At 35.6% G+C, this 11,393-nt stretch overlaps 1 long non-coding RNA gene across 1 annotated transcript; it reads right to left on the reverse strand.

Moving 5' to 3' along the window:
* Positions 1-10,207: 10,207 nt before the first annotated feature.
* On the reverse strand, positions 10,208-10,759 carry LOC116171082. The gene is made up of 3 exons (XR_004145369.1): positions 10,554-10,759; positions 10,390-10,522; positions 10,208-10,341 (listed from the first exon to the last, which is right to left on the reverse strand). It is a non-coding gene; the product is annotated as an uncharacterized LOC116171082 (long non-coding RNA).
* Positions 10,760-11,393: the final 634 nt, after the last annotated feature.

An 11,393-nucleotide genomic window follows, 5' to 3' on the forward strand; every position in this document is an offset into this window, starting at 1 on the left:
TGGTCCACGTAAGTCAAGAGAGGATCATATCCATAATATAGCAATTAAAATAAACGGCATGGTTCTGTCACCTAAACAGTGTGTAAAAAATTTGGGGCTGTGGATGGATTGCGATTTGCGCTTCAAACAACACATAACCGCCATTAGTCGTAGGGCGTTTTCCAACTTAAAATTAATTTTTAACCATCGACAGTCCTTGAGTTTTCATCTAAAGGTGCTCCTGTGCGAGTCACTAGTCTTATCAAATTTCAACTATTGCGACTCTGTTTATGGTCCTTGTCTTGATAGCGGTGATGTTGCTAGGATACAGAAAATGCAAAATTCCTGCCTTCGGTTAATTTTTGGGGTAAAAAAATATGAAAGCATATCTCACAAGTTAAAAGAGATCAGTTGGTTGAATATGACGAACAGGAGATACCTTCACTCTGCCTCTTTATATCATAGTGTCATTAGCAACCGCACGCCTAAGTACGAGAAAATCAAATTTAGCTCTAACAGTAGATATTACAAATTGATTACTCCACCTCTCCATCGAACCAAATTTTTCGAACGTTCATATGCTTACAATGTTGCGAAAATTTATAATCTTCTACCGACTAATATTAAAATGCTGGGGATGAGTTCATTTAAAAGGAAAATTTTCAAAATCACATTAGACAGACAGAACATGAGTCTTTAATCATTCTTAAATGTTACTGTCATTCTATTTATACAAATTTGATGTCATCTCATCTCATTTTCGATCTCGCTTTGTACACATATTCATTCAACATCTACAATTAATTTCAATACTCTGCGTACTTGTTACTTTATGGTTATTTAGCATAATGCAAAACGATTTTCATTATCTTTCCATCCATTTATGATTATTTTCCGCTAGCGTTATCTTTTAGTAATCGAATCGAAAGGGGTTAAGTGGAAGAGCAGATGTTCGGCATCTTCGTGCCAAAGCATCTGAACTTCGCCTCATTAGTTTAACGGGTAGAATTTGTGTTCCGTTTATTTAAAATCATCTTTAGGTTTCAACAACTGATGTTACTCGTTATCTAATAAAGACACTATTATTATTATTATTATTATTATAAATGTTCAAGGTCACCCGAGGACATTGACCTCACTTATTTGTTATCAAATTACATTCTCAAGGACATCCGTGGTCATTGGCCCTCCTAAAATATTAAGACCATACGATGTCGTTTGCTCCGTTTTGATGTGATATCAAATTACATTTTCAAGGTTATCCGAGGTCATTGCCCCAATAAATTTTCAATTTCATTTAAGGGCATTGGCCCCGTTTTATGTAGTGTCAAATTACATTTAAGGTCATTGAACCATATAATTTCTAGGTCATTGGACTACATTCTTAAGGTCATTCTAGATCATTGACTTTTTGGGAGCGTCGTCCTCTGTTAGTAACCTTGCGGTGACCTTGGAGAGTAGTTCAAGGTAAAATTCAAAATTCCAAAAATTTTTAAGGTCATCCAAGGTCATTGACCCAATAATAGTTTCAGGGTCATCCAAGGTTATGACCTAATGTTTAATCTTCATTGACCTTCAATGGTGTATATAAGAAGCTGCAGACCAGTTTATTGTCACTTATGGTTTACCGATTACTTATTATCGCAATCCTAACGTGCTCGCATAGTTGTTTTATTCGCATGAGTTAGATAGCCTTTTGAAGGACATTATAATTTGTTAATTACCCAATGAGGGTGAGGGTGTGTGTGTGTGTGACATATTTGGTTTAAAATAAGTGTTCGTGTACCTATGTTGTATTTTATTATTGGGATACATCAGTTTTAAAAGGTAACTATGAGTGGTGTTGCTATTTCAAGTAGTGATTTAGTTATATTAACGAAAGATGCGTTTGCATTATTAAAGACGCGAGATGAATATATTAGGCATATTAAAATCACTAAAACGAATATAAGACTACTGCAAAAGATGATTAAAAATAAAATTTACTTAGAAGTAAATGAAAATTTGCTTAGGTTAGAACACAACTTATCTTTACTAAAATGTTACTTTGTAAGACTTAAGCAATTAAAGAACGCTTCAGAAAAAAAGGGTAGTGGAGCTAACGGTACCTCAGGAAAACGAACACGTAAATTAGGTTGGTAGGTTCCAAGCTTCTTCTTCTAATATTTTATCCGCTTTATGTCTACTTTCTAAATCAGGATACTTTTGATAGCTGATATCGTGAATTTTACACTGAGCGTCTAATTGATTAATACCGGTATTCAATTGGAAGTTTATTGATTAGAGAATTCACTAAACCGTCTGCACTCTTGCGCTTCTTTACAAGCATTGTTTACTTAGGTATATCATTCGGACTATTTATACCTAAATCGCGATCTTAAAGAAAACAATATCAGTCACAGTATTTCTTTATTGTTATCATTAGTAAATGCTGTACATCAAATAAGCAGGACGATGATGTAAAACTTCCATTAGGCATACAATGTTGTGTGAATTAATGTTATACTTAAAATTAATTACATGCTCAATGTCTTTATAAATATCATCATTAGCCCCATCATCGAATTCTATCCTACGAAATCGACGATAGTTAACAACATGTTGTATAAACTGTTCAAAGAAAGACTCGAAGTGATATGATTCAAGGAATTCTAATCGATAGGTAATGATATCCTTTAACTCAAATAGTTGTTCTATACCACAAGCATCAAAAGTACATGAGCAGTAATTGTAAATTTCAATAGATACAGTTTTTAGGATGCTACCATAACCTTTCACTAATTCCCAATTGTAGTAGATACCAATGTTGTTGGATAGTAACTCATATTGCTGATCTTCCATGATGTCTTCCACGTCATTAATCTCTGACCAATTAATTTGACTCTCGGTTTCCTGGGATCGTGAAAACTGTACCTCCACGTATGAAAACCACCTCAAAAGGTCATTCCATTCTTCAAGTTTCATAACCATAACGTTACCTCGTTCGTAGTTGCCGCTTCCAATACGCAGTACCGGTGCAAGGTTCATGTATGTGCTGTATCCAATTTCCACATACTTTGCATGATATTTGCTATTCGATAGTTTATAATAAACACAATCGATTAAGTTTTCTTTGAGCGCTTTTTCATACACCTCCACTTCTTTATCATGGTCACGTAATGATGCACATTCCGCAATTGTAGAAGAACCATCATCTACATTTTGGTTAGTAGCACTACAATCATCACTATTTTGACGAGGTAAGCAGCATATTAAACTATTATTATTTACACTACCGTTGCAACAATTCGGTGTATCCATATACAAAGGTGTACTTCGCAGCTTTGATCGTTTCACAAATGGATTTATTGCTTCCTGCATTATGTATTTAAATGATGAGTTCACTGGTTCACAATTACGTTGCAACTAAATATTTTACAATCGACGTCCTGATTAAATCATGGTCAACACACATTACTACTATGAAGAGAACGTTATATTAGTCGTTTTTCCGACTGCACCCGAACTAGCCATGTACACATCACGTGTCTTTAACGATTGTTTAAATTCTTCCATGCGGTTCCCTTCTTTGAAATAGTTCAAAAAGCGTTGAGGTAATATACATTTAAAATCAGGAATATCTATTATTATCCGTTCTCCGTACTTGGTATTAATCACATCAATATCCAACACTTTGTACTTTTTCGATAATTCAAGCTCACTAGGATTTTTAAAAGGTTTGCACAACGTATTACGGTTTAATTCGGAGAAATCCATCTTTAATTCAAGGCACCGACTGACTGAATTATCAGCTACACCGTCGCGCTTTATATCGTAATAATGTGACCTTGAACTCACCTCTAGTTTGTAAAAAGATCATTTGGAAACGTGAAGTGACCTTTGATCGATACCTTCACGGTTACTACAGGGTAGGTGGAGCGAGTGATCTTTGGACTTTACCTTGACCTACTCTCCAAGGTCATCGCAAGGTTACTAAAGAGGACAACGCTCCCAAAAAGTCAATGATCTAGAATGACCTTAAGAATGTAGGTCAATGACCTCGAATTTAAATAGTTCAATGAGCTCGGATGACCTTAAAAATGTAATTTGACACTACAAAAATGGGATCAATGCCCTCGGATGACCTATACCACAAAGAAATGATCAATGACCTCGGATGCCCTTAAAAATTAATGAGGTCAATGATCTCGGATGACATTAAAAATTAATGGGGTCGATGACCTTGGGAATTTATGGGGTCGATGACCTTGGATGAGTGAAAATTAATGGGGTCAATGACAGCTGATGACCTTGAAATTTAACGGATGCCCTCTGAAATTAATGGGGTCATTGCCCTCGAATGGCCTTAAACATTAATGGGGTCGATGACCTCGTAAATTTATGGGGTCGATGCCCTCCGATGACCTAGAAATTTAATTGGTCAATGACCTCGGATGCGCTCGGAAATTAATGGGACCATTGACCTCGGATGACCTTGAGCATTAACGGGGTCGATGATCTCGGATGGCCTTGAAAATTAATTCGGTCAATGACCTCAAATGAAAATTGAGGTCGCCGCCCACGTGGCACGCGACTGTCACCTTGGCCTAATTTCCAATGTCACCGCCCACGTGGCACGCGACTTTCACCTTGACCTTATTTCCAAGGTCACCGATCACGTGTCACTAAACTCTCACCTTGACCCAATTCCCAAGGTCACAGCCATGTCACCTTGACCTACTTTCCAAGGTCACCGTCAGGTAGCGAGCGGCCTTGAAGTGGTCCAGGATCCGCATTGTATATCTACTAAAGTATAGCCATTAAGCTACCATTTGAAATCAATGTGAGCGCGTTACGACTATAAATCAATTGTGATTTTTGATACGAGTGAAAGGACATTTTAAATGGTTACACACGACTAAAATATCCCGAACGCAAAGTATGGCAATGCCTGACGAGGTTAATTTTGCCTAGTTTCCTTTATTGACATGTGCCAAATTTAATTAAGCTGTTAACATTTTATTTCGTTGGCACGTTCCAGCCAAAATCACTATAATAACAATAGCCAGGTACTTTTCTCATTTAGTCCAGTCGTTTTGTTTTTCTTTTTATGTCAGTCACCAATATAAGTAGAAGCAGTGTCATATGGGCGAAATCTGTTAGCTGTTAGCTTTGTCGTTAATCGACAGTGATACGACTGAATTTCACATAACTTATATAAAAGGACGAAGGACTGTATTTTGCCTTTATGAATTGTTCCACAGTTAATGTACTAATTTCTGAAGTTTATTAATTAAAACAAAATTGATGAGACTGTATTTAAAGTGAAATATTTGGGACGTCGTACTGCCAACTTAATACAACCTGCACTAATACAACTTCTATATCAAAATTCCCTAGTTACAAAAAGTTACTATAACATCATTTTGATAAAAATTTCTCGAAAATATCTTCTCAATAGAAAAAATAGTATAAGAAACTTGTTTCATAAGACGCCCCATCGCACTCGTTTGTAATAATTTATGTTGGGTGTTATTTAGGTACTTTATTTACATATCATACTAAAGCTACATTTAATAATAATAATATTGCCTTTATTAAAAAAAAAAACAAGAAAAATAAACAACAGATAAAGTTAGTACAAGGCGAAGTTCAGATTAGCAGTAAAATAATGCCATCTGTTCTTACACTTAAACTTGCTATTTGAATTCCGATCGGCGAAAAAGACGAAAAATTACATTATAAAAGAAGTATAGAATATAAGAAGAAAAAAAAAGAGATAAATATAAATTGCATCAATTTAGGTGTACTATAATCTTACCGGTATAAATATGTGAAAATTTAGAAACGGAGAAATGGAGCACTTACTTAAACTGTATTTGTTTGTACCCTAAGCAGATCTTTATGAATAATGGATTTGAAGGTTTTTAGGGAAAGCGATTTAAGGTTCATGGGTAGTTCATTATACACATGTGTAATATAATAGGTGTAAGATTTTTTGAACGCTTGTGTTTCGATGATAGGTACCAACAGGTTCGAGCTACCTACTCAAACTACTGACTAACTATAAGCAATAATCCATGCCACCTTCCTGTATGCAACTATGCAATGTTATTCCATTGAACTCTGTAGGTTCACAGTACAGACAGGAAGTGTGACATAGAAAATAAGCATATTAATTTTGGGTTACCACCACACGCCCTTCGTTAAGGAAAATAGAATTTTCATGGTGCACATCAATGGAAATTCCATTTTACTACATTAAAATTCTATACTAATACAATTTATTAAATTTACAGTAATTGCACTATTCTAATTACTACATAATGTTACATTATACCTACTTATCTATGAATAAAACGGTTTTGTTCTATTATTATGAATAATTAATTCCTTGCCGTTCTTTTATAATTTTAACATTCGGCTCCTTTTCACTTACCACCACATACGGGCCATCGTAAATGATATTGATGATATCACGTGCGTCAGCTTGCGCTTTCTGCAGTCTATACTTAAATTCTAAAAGGTAGTTATCATAGTTATACAAAGGTTCCATCTCACTCAAGTTATTTGGTATAGCGCACACTTTCCCGAATACAAGTTCGAACGGAGTATATCGCGTTTCACTATGCACTGTAGTATTATACGAAAAACAATAATAAGGTATCCACGAACTCCAAGCAGTTTTTTGATTTTGAGTTTGAATCCTTAAGTAAGCATTTAATACTTTATGCGAATTTTCCAATGCGCCTATGCTTTCATGATGATACGCAGTTGAATGAACTATATTAATTTGCAAAAGCTTGCATATTTCCCTCATTGTAGTTGAAATAAATTCTGACCCTTGATCGGTTGCAATTTCTTTGGGAATTCCGTATCTAAGAATAAAGTTTTCAACGAAACTCCTAGCTACAGTAACAGCATCTTTAGACTTTAATGGATACGCTTCTACGAATTTTGACAATTCACACTGCAACGTTAAAATGTAAACAAAATCATTTTCGTCTTTGTCAAGAGGTCCAACTATATCTAAATAAATCTTTTCAAAAGCTGAATTTGCGGTACTGGTTATAGTCATTGGTACTTTAGTATGTTTACTCTGTTTTTGTTTTTGACAACTCGTGCATTTTTTTAACAAAATCGCTCACATCCTTACTAAGACCTGGCCAAAAGTAATATTTTTTTGTATACTATTTTTGATTCGCTGCACTCCAGCATGTCCACTTGTAGGAAGTAAATGAAAATCGTTTAATATGCATTGGATGAATGGAACATAACATAAATTTTTACTACTTGAATACAAGGCAGTTTTATCTCCCACTTGAAATTTATTTGCATTTACAAGAACTAATTCTGTGCTTTCTTTTGGAATTTTTAGAACTTCCGCAATATTCGGTTGATCAGGCCGATTTGCTGAATCTCCTAACTTACTATCGTCTTGATTTGCATTGTTATTTTGCAACACTTTACTTTTAGCGCGTGTTAACACTGTAATTAACTGAGCGTGCACATTTTTAAGTTCATCCGAGGTTATTATAATACGTGATAATGCGTCCGCACTTACATTATTACTTCCTTTTATGTATTCAATTCGAAAATCAAATTTCCAAACAAATAAGGTCTAAAATACTTTATAGCCCACACAACAGCTAATAATTCTTTTTCTGTCGTAGGGTACAATATAATAATAACACTTGGTTATTCCATCCTTATCCGGCAAAGTACCGTACGATATTTTAAATTTCTTTGAAGCGGCTTTAATTGACAAGTTGCCGTTTACTATTTCCTGCAATGCTTGTTCGAGAATTTCTTCAGAGAAATTTTTGTAGCTTCTTGATCCTACCTTTCGTGTATACGTACGCGGCATTTTCCCTTCCCAAGTAGGCAAATAGACGTAAAAGCCTGAAATCAATTAACTGATTGAGGCTTCCCAAGAAACAAACAGAATAAGACAGTCAAAGTCACCCCGAAAATGGTATCAAAGTGACCCCGGTGGAGAAAACAGCTGCTTGGTATGAGGTAATTGCAAAACAAATTCAGGTTAAGAAACCCACAGATAGAGATAGATTACGCAAATATATATAGACAGAATTACCTGCAATGCTATCGTAAACCCTGTGGATCTAATTTAAGTAGCACAATATGAAAACGGCCAAATAAAACACAAACTTCGCAACGGTTTTAGCGCGAATGAATATGTGACAATTCGTGCAAATGCCATGCGCAACAGTGAATAAACTACTTTACTAAGAATGAGTATCTACAACCAGCATAACAGATTCCTTATTTGGGCTGCATACGCTCCAGAAACAAATATTTAATAAGTTATCAAAGACACCTCATAGAATCAAAGTCACCCCGTTCTACGGTACACTTACATTAAATACACTACACATAAGTTAGTTGTTGGTAAATCACATGTACAAAATACACAAGGTCCAGGTGTTTACAACCGAAAATAACTATAGAACTACGTTAGTTCATACGAACTAAAATTGCAAAGAAGATATGGCAACGTTGCCCGCGATTCTCTCATACGTCAGAATACCATCCTCAACAACCGAATTCTTGCAGTATAACACATTTTTTGACCGATGATGAGATTAGGCGTCCGGGAGGTCGATTCTAACTCGTTTCGACTGTTGAAATTTTACTAAACACGTCGAAATTACGACGGTAGCCATCTATCGATATTGTTGTGTACTATTCATTGACGTCACCGAAACGTCATTACTTTTCGACTATTGGAATTAATTTCAACACCGGACCAGTGGTTGAAATTCTCATCTCGGCGTTGAAATTGCGTGTTTACTTCCAGTGTGATAGGAAGGTTATACTAACCTATATTTTGTATTTTGGCGGGCTTGCTATTATTTACTGTTACTACGATGGCAGGAGAGACAAAAATTACAGCTGAACAAAAAAATTTACTAATAAATTTTATGGAGGATCACGAAGACTTTGCCAAAGGCAAATTGTTGGGCCCCGATGGCAGAAAAACGCGATCTTGGGAAGTATTAGCCACGCAGTTAAATGCTTGTGATGGACCAAAAAAGAGTACAGTGAAGTGGCAAAGGGTTTGTACAAAATGCCATCAAAGGATGAGCAATTACATTATGGTTATTTTTAGGTCTGGGTTGATTTAAAAAATAAAATAAAAAAGAAGGCGGGTGAAATTAAAAAAAGCCGTTTAGCAACTGGCGGTGGCCCTGAAACTCAAACTACGTTGAGCGATTTTGAAATAAAGGTTGTCGACTTCCTATCGGAGGATGCAATGCATGGTTTGAGTGGTATAGATGGTTTACAGCTTGATAGCGCTGCTCTTCCACAAGCATCTTCATCATTTGGCGTAGTGGATGAGGAAATGGTTACAGACCATGATTACACTTTATGTGTAAGTACTCTGTTGTTTAAGCTGTTACTTTCACAAATTTTGTTTAGGCTGATAGTCCTGCACCACCTCTTAATATTATATCATCAAATACTTCCGAAGATGACAGCATTTTTTCGCCCTCTGTTGGATCCAAAAGTAGTAAATATATAATTTCTTTTTCATTCATCCAATAACTTCTTACAGGAAAAAGAAGACGATCAAAAGAGACAAGTAAGGAAGTATTTGAAACGTTTTCCACACTCTCCAGAGAACTAAACCATCATATGGAAACTATCACCCAAAATTTACAAGAATCGGTTGAAGAAAAAAAAAACTTAATAAATTGTTGCAAGAACAACATCAAATTCATAACACCACTAACCATTTATTAAATGAATTGTTAAAATTTCTAAAAGCGCAATATAACAAATAAAATTAAAAAAATTGTTCAATATATAATCGACGAGCTTCTTGGCCCATTTGCCGTAAGACAACATCCCGCCTCTCTGGTAATGGTGGCATAGGTGGTCTCTCTTGAACATCCATTTCATCCCACATCACATCCAGATTTTGCACATTATAATGGATGGCAATGTTGTGTAAAACGCAACAAGTTAATGTTATTTGTGCTGCAACTCGTGGTTCATAATGAAGAGTACGGTCCTTCAGTAAACATCGAAATCGACCTTTCAAGACCCCAATGCACCGTTCTACAGTGCTACGGCACCTTTTAAAATTATTGTTGTAATTATGTTGCTGGTTCGTGTTTGGATTTGGTATTGGCACAAATAACCATGGCAGGCATGGATAACCAGAATCTCCTTTAAAAATGCGTAGTTAGCTCTTGAATACTTAATTATTGATTTACCCATGATTTTGTAATCCTCTCCAGCTTCAAAACCCGTTCTCATCATGTCGCTTAAGGTACTCATTCGCCAAATATAGGCGTCATGTGTGCTACCAGGCCATCTGGCCACGACATTTACTATTTTTAAGTCTGAATTGCATACCTAAAAAATATATAACTTCAAATGTTAAAAAAAATCAATGATACTAACAATCTGACAATTTAGGCTATGGTAACCTTTACGATTCACATATACTTCTTCATTTTCTTTTGGTTTAACAATTGCAATGTGAGTACCATATACAATGCCTAATATTGTAGGCATGTTGTACAGGTGTAAAAATCTGAAAGGGAATTATAAAAATAGCTAAATACCTCTCTGTGGCTGCATTTTTTCTCCTACATTATTAGGAAAACGAATCCACAATCGCAATATGTGTCGTACTATGACATTACTTACTTCCCTAATTGACCTGCTTACCATTGTCTGACTAATGCAGGAAAGCATATTATTTCCTACACTTCGCTGATAGCTTCCAACAGCAAAAAAGTTTAATGCGGCAAGGATCTAAATATATATATACAAATTAACTAATATCCAATTATCACCTATACCAATTCTACCCTTGATAATATTGGTGTAACGCCCCGTGTATATTCATTAGGTAGATTAGATAGGTTAAATTGTTTTCTTTTGTTTAGTTCAATTTAGTAGATACTTTAGCGTAGGTTAGAATATAGATTTTACGGAATTCGAAAAAAAAGGGTCCGGCAATAACATCACACGTGTGTCCACCGGTCATGGGACAGTTACGTTAAAACCAATAAGACAACATAAACAACCCCGTGTCAGCATTTCTGAGTAAATCGACCTGAACCAAAAATATAAAGTGTCAGATCTAGGCGGGTATGTATTAGACTTTGCTATTGGGGGCGTCAAGAGGTCCTTTCTCGCTTAATTAATTCTCTAATTTTTGGTTGCTATTTATTACCGAAACTAACAGGGCTCATTTATACTATGTCCCATATATAATTCGAATCGAACCGTATCGATCGCTAACAGCGGCGATTCCTGGAAAAGGGAATTTTTTTTGTGGTAAAGCGGACGGAGAATTGTAATTTAATTTGAACCAATCAGGGCGATTCGGCCTCAAGGAATTCAAAGTTAATTGGAGATTTTGGGGCGCGTGGTAAAATTCGGGCGTGTCAAAAGGA

This window comes from Photinus pyralis, unplaced genomic scaffold (assembly GCF_008802855.1).
Source record: "Photinus pyralis isolate 1611_PpyrPB1 unplaced genomic scaffold, Ppyr1.3 Ppyr1.4_LG1, whole genome shotgun sequence".
In the NCBI taxonomy this organism is placed as follows: Eukaryota; Metazoa; Arthropoda; class Insecta; order Coleoptera; family Lampyridae; genus Photinus; species Photinus pyralis.